Genomic DNA, 6,785 nt, shown 5'->3' on the forward strand with positions numbered 1-6,785 from the left:
CGTGTTTTCATTGTTATACGGTAGGGGGTGGTAGTACACATCTTCTGTACAGAATTTCATAAAAACACAAGTGAAGAAGAAACCGAAACAACAGATGCTTCCACATGTATTCTAACACGATCATCAGACATAAAACAGCATCAAAACTGTGTAAATTTGATGTAATGTCGACCAATGAAGAGGTAATAATGACTGTCAAGCTTTGGGGGGTTGATCGACTTTATCTATGTTTTGATTATCGTTCTGAATCCAATTCATAGTCTTTTTTCAGCTTTTTGTTCAAAATGTTGTTTATTTCTTTATTTTTTATTTATGAAACTTATCCACATTCAAGTGTTTAAAAAAATAATGCATGAAGCTAGAATAAAATGTTTTTGTTTGCAAGCAGATACCCTGTTCTTTCTTTTGGTGTTTTGTATGTTCAGATATTTATATAACAAAATACAGTATATACAAATTAATACCTAAATAGGGACATAGTAGTATACTTAAAGTATGATGTAAAGTTCACTTAAAGAAAACTTACGAGTATACTTGCAGTATAAAACTACTAAACTAGTAGTTTACTGAGACTATACTTCAAAGTGTACTAAAAATGCTACTACAAGTATTTAATTAGTAAACTATCAGTATACATATGTTCACTTTTAGTATAGTTGCAGTACAAGCTAAAAATATTGTTGTAAACTAGTTGTGTACTTAAAGTTTACTACTGTTATACTTAAAGTATACCTTTATATACTAGAAAGTGGGCCAATTTAGTCCCAAGGAGTATTGAAATAGTACACTTACAAGTATACTACTAGTACACTGATATTTGTATACTTGCTACATAAAGTATACTTAAAAATATGCTTGAACTTTACTTAAGTATACTACTTTTTGGTAAGGGAAATCAGCAACAGTGATTGACTTGTAAGCTGAAAGTGATTCAATGGTTGTATAATCAGATTTAATTATATCTAAATCTAATCTGTGACTTTGATAATCGTGATATTTCTGTTTTAGCTAGTAGACGTTCTGAATGGCCTGTAATAACTTAAATATTTAGTAACCAACTTGGCTGGTTCACTACTTTGGAATACAAAGCTCATTTCATGGACTGTTGAATAAGGTGTGGTCTGTTGTCCCAGATAGACATTCATTTAAATTACAGCTGAATTTTGACGGTCTACCCCTGTTCAAAAGTAGTAGTACTCCGTTTTGGCCCATTCTTGATATGTTGCAGGGGTACAGCGAGAAACCGGTGCTGATTGGTCTTTTTTGTGGCAACACTAAACCAAAGTCTTTGTTAGAGTATTTGCAACATCTGGTGAGTGAATTAAAGTCACTGAGCAGTGGGTTTGTTTTTCAGGGAAAGAGGTTATTTTTGAACATCTGCTCTTACGGGAAGCCAAACAACCCAAAAGTGGGACGAAACAGCGCGGTATTAAAGTGTTCGTGCCGCGCTGACCTGTCATAGGCGCGGCTCAATGGACCGAGCTGCGCGACCGACTCGACAGTGCAGAGAGAACGTGTTTACTAGCGCCACCGACCTGACAGCGCGGCGCTGATCAGTTACAACAGCGCGGCATGAACATTACTCTCCGCAGAAGTTCCTGTTTTTTTCCTGCACATAACATAATGAAGAGTTATTACATTTCTTTTGCTTAAACACATTAAAATTAACCATGATTTTATTACACTAACCTTTTAACCATATATTTGTAGTTAAACTGTGGGTTAAAAAAAGACAATCAATCCATGGTTATTGCACTTTTACTATAGTAAAACCATTGTTAATTTCCGTTAATGTCCTGACAGAAAAGTATCCGTACATTTTACTCTTTTTTCCAAATATAATCATATGCTACAGTTACACAAATATCCTTAAATGTAAAATTTACTTAAAATATGCCTTGATGAACGAAACCATAAAATATTTTAATTCTAAGAGGATAATGGAAGTTTCTGCTGTGAACGTGCACTACTAAATATGGGCTATACGTGCTTCAAAGTAGCTAACACTACTGTTTACATGTAGTAATATGAAAGATAATAAGCAAAAGAAATGTAATAACTCTTCTTATGTTATGTGCAGGAAAAAAACAGGAACTTCTGCGGAGAGTAATGTTTGCGCTGTCAGGTCGGTGGCGCTAGTAAACACGTTCTCTCTGCGCTGTCGAGTCGGTCGCGCAGCTCGGTCCATTGAGCCGCGCCTATGACAGGTCAGCGCGGCGCGAACACTTTAATACCGCGCTGTTTCGTCCCACTTTTGGGTTGTTTGGCTTCCCATATGCTCTGTTGTATGTGACACCCCAGCCCGAGCCTTTGTCAAAGGTGTGAAATCGCACTGTGCATACCATGGATGTGACAAGCGTCACCAAACTGGTGTCCGTATAGGACATCGAATGACACTCCCTGATTTAAGTGCAAGACGTAGAACTGATGAATGCTTTAGACAAAATACAGATGTAGAACACCACCATGAACACTCACCTTTGGCTGACCTTAATGTTGACATGGTTGCCAGCTTCCCTTATGATTACATGCACTTAGTATGCTTAGGGGTTATGAGGCGTCTGCTTGATTTGTGGATGGGTCCTCCTGGACCCCTGCGTTGTCGTATGTCAAGCAGTCAAGCTTCCTTGATTTAAGAGAGACTGCTTTCTTTGAGGGATTACATTCCTTCTGAGTTCACTAGAATGCAAAAGTATGTCAGACTGCCATTTCATGACAAGTTTGTTGTTATACCTTTGCTGCATTTAAACAAACCACACTGCAGCTATTGATTTACATGGTACATTATACATTTTTTGGTAGCATGCAGTTGTTTATGGGTCCAGTAAATCTATATTTTGTTGCTCTCTTTGTATCCAAAGGCTTATTGTTTTAATATATGTATATATGTCTGTTCTTGTTCTTAATGGAAGTTCACACAAAAATGAAAATGTACTCATCATTTACTCCTAAGCTTGTATGAGTTGGTTTCTTTTGATAAACACAAAAGAAGACATGTTGAGGAATGAGTTTCTTCCTTCTGTTGAACACAGGAGAAATTTTGAAAAATGTTGGTAACCAGACAGTAGATGGTAACCACTGGCTTCCATAATATTTTTTACCAATGTTACCTTCGACTCTGGTTACCAACATTTTTCTAAATTTCTCCTGTGTTCAACAGAAGGAAGAAACTCATACAGGCTTGGAACCAGTGGAGGTGAGGAAATGATGACAGAAATTAAGCGTTAGCGTTAGTTCTGGCAGGTCACGTGAGTAAGTCAAATTAATTTATTTAAAATTGTACAGTCGAAACTTTTTTTTTTTTTATGCCCAGTACTTATAGTATTATAACTCACTTTTTAAATGTTAATTTGTGCATACTGTTGTATATAAATAATGCTACTAATACATGCATTGGTATTTGTTTAACAATGAATAAATTAAATGTTAATTCACAGATAAACATGTTGGCAATGAAAGGTGGGACAGACACCAGAGACGGAGTTTGGAGAATAATGACAGCAACGATAACAAACTCGCTGGCCAAGAATATAAATATGCGTGGAGTAAATGGGAAGATCAGCTTTAAAAGCTTGCAGTTAAGGAACATTGTTCTTGGTAAGTCTGTAGTGAGCATGACCTTTTTTTCTTTAAGTCAAATTAATTTATTTAAAATTGTACAGTCGAAACTTTTTTTTTTTTTATGCCCAGTACTTATAGTATTATAACTCACTTTTTAAATGTTAATTTGTGCATACTGTTGTATATAAATAATGCTACTAATACATGCATTGGTATTTGTAGGAGGTCATTGTTAGTTTACATTAACCAATGCAATAAGAAAGCAACTGTTTAAGACAGACCAGTACATTTTGCAATTAAATGCACTTTCTTGGGGTGGTAATAAGATGTTATGCTTTGAATGTGTTAAATTATCAGTACTTCAACATTGCATTAGTTACTCTGTTTACACCACAGTAAGACAGCAATTAGTGTCGGCCCAGATCCGGCAACATCTGGCCCGCATGGATTTCACACGGCCCAGATGTGGGCCGGATCTGGGCCGACACTATGTTGCTGTATGGGGCATATCTCAACATTTTTAAGGTTTTTGTTCTCTAAAATGGTCTTGTTTGTCAAAATACTGTTGTCAAACTCTGACAAGCCAGTTAGTACAAGCATTAAATAGTGCCACGTTATAAGCAATCATTTCCTGTATCAAATGTAACCGAAGCAACCTCATTTTAATTTGTTAAAACACAAATTTATTTACAGTAGGTGGATGAATGTTTGTATATGTATTTAGTAATTTTGTATTATTATTTTTTGTCTTTTAGCTGCTGTGAGAAAAAATAGTCTGACACAACATGCCACCGATCAGGAGATAGAAGCAACTATACAAAGATGGCTTCAGCTTGCTCCTGATAGAGATGGAGGAAGGAGAGAGCGCTTGGGGAGAAAAGAGGGGCTGCAGAGCTGTACTTCACTTCCGGAGGACAGTCCTAAATAAGATCACTTTCTGATGTGTTAATTTGTTTTAAGTAATTGTTTTAATTTGCTCTCTGTTTGTTGAGAGTAAAATTACATTATAATTTGATTACATTTCAGTGCTAGATTCATTCAGATTAATTTAGTTATAATTGAAACATTTTGTACATTGTTGGCAGTTCAGGCAACTAAAATAGCGTTCACACAGTTACAGAATTCTAGCTGTCATATTTTTTTTGTGCATTATTGTTAAATAAACAAATTTTGAGAATTTAATATTTTTGTGACTCATTTGTTCACATGGTTTGGGTAAGTTTAGGCTGAGTTATGGCTCAGTTTTGGGGTTTCTGGTTAAAGGGTGGTGTTGATATGGCTGAGAATTGGTACCAATAATAAAACCTGTTTTGGCCCAGTTCAGGGCCGGTTATGGCCCATGTGTGTTCATAGTTTATTAGCTTTAAGATAAAGAATATATGCACTAAATTTGAAAATATTTCAGATTTTACGTATAGAAAGCATAGAAAAAGTTTATGGTTGTGGGGTTAGCTTCAAGCTAGTTTAACGGCTACAAAGAATGTGTGCGGAATAGAAAATCTTGAAGTATAAAGTAGTGTAAAGTAAGCATACAAAACATAACATGTTAAAATAAAATTATAATAAAATTAGCAATCACTACCTACCTCTCTTTGATTGTCCATCTTGATAAATCTTTCCACTTGACCGCTTCAGCTCTTGATTGCTAATCACAGGCGTCCAATCACAACAGACTTCTGGAAAAACTGAATTAACCAATGACATTTGAGCTTACGATGAAATAAGTAAAGTCCCGCCCCACGACTGCCAAAAATAAAAAGTGTTTGCGCGAGCAAAATAGAAGATCGAGCGCAGGGAATGATGACGCGCGTGCTGCGAGTCGTGTTCGAGCACGCGAGGGCTTGATTTGCGCGCGGGTTTAAAATGAGCTTGCGGGCTCCCGTTTCCTCGCATGTAGATCTGTTATCCTCTCGCGGAAGTGATTTACTGCACACGCAAGCATCAGTTGTGCAGTTGTGGCAGTAAAATGCCGCCATACTGGACACATTCATATCACATTTTCTTGATGAACAAGACCTGAGGGTTAATGCCATCATACTTATATAATCTATCAAAGCAAGCAATCTCTGTTTAGCCTATGTATAGCCTACTGCATGGAGAACTGTCAATCCTATCATTCAAATGTTAACACTTTATGACACATCTTTAGAAAATTAAATCACAATTATAAATTAATTAAAAATATCCCAGACAGCAGCTGACTCCGCGCCGGATCCGTTTTCAAACCGGCAAATCCGCGTTACAGTCACACCCGTTTCAGTGGCTCGGTTTCAGTGGGCGGGAACTACTGTCGCAGAGCGGATCCGGGCCGCGTCCGAAACGAGCGCGTGTTTTGGTAATACTTTATTTCGATAGTCCACTTTAGACATTCTATTAACAGTAAGTAACTTTGCAACTACATGTCAACTAGCAGTTAGTAGAGTATTAGTAGACTGTCTGCTTAATATCTTCTAACACTTTCTTTGTCAACTTATTCTACTAACCCTAAACCTACCCTAACAGTCTACTCTGAGAATTAGTTGACATGTAGTTACAAAGTTACGTATAGTTAATAGAATGTCTAAAGTGGACTATCAAAATAAAGTGTAACCCGTGTTTTTTTAGAGTCCAGAGCGAGTTCAGAACGTCAAAGATATTTTGCGGTTCACACTGCAAAATTTAGGCATCACAGTGATGCTGAAAATTCAGCTTTGATCAAAGCAATAAATTATATTTTGAAGTATATTAAAATAGAAAACCAGCAGCTGAGTTCGAACCGGATCCGTCTTCAAACTGGCAAATCCGCGTTACAGTCACACCCGTTTTACTGATCTAATACAGATCCAGCCCGGCGTGAGTTTCAGTGGGCGGGAACAACAGGCGCAAAGCAGGTTGGGGCCGCCGCATCATTTGAACCGAGCGCGCGGATTTTTCTGGAGTTGAAAAGGCAGCCACAGTAACCTATATCAAAATCTTCACAAAGGTAACACTGTGTGGTCAAACTGATTGTGTTGTGTGTAGTCGTTAACTGAAAAGGCTGTGAGTTTTTTGCTCTTTATTTAATCGTGATGTTAGCTAACTCCTATGTGTTTAGAGCAGGGATCCTCAAATCTGGCCCACGAGATCCACTTTCCTGCAGAGTTTAGCTCTAACCCTAATCAAACACACCTGAGCATGCTAATCAATGTCTTCAGGATCATTAGAAAATCACAGGTAGGTGAGTTTGATCAGGGTTGGAGCTAAAC

This window comes from Sinocyclocheilus rhinocerous, unplaced genomic scaffold (genome assembly GCF_001515625.1).
Source record: "Sinocyclocheilus rhinocerous isolate Xijiao unplaced genomic scaffold, SAMN03320098_v1.1 scaffold1481, whole genome shotgun sequence".
Taxonomy (NCBI): Eukaryota; Metazoa; Chordata; class Actinopteri; order Cypriniformes; family Cyprinidae; genus Sinocyclocheilus; species Sinocyclocheilus rhinocerous.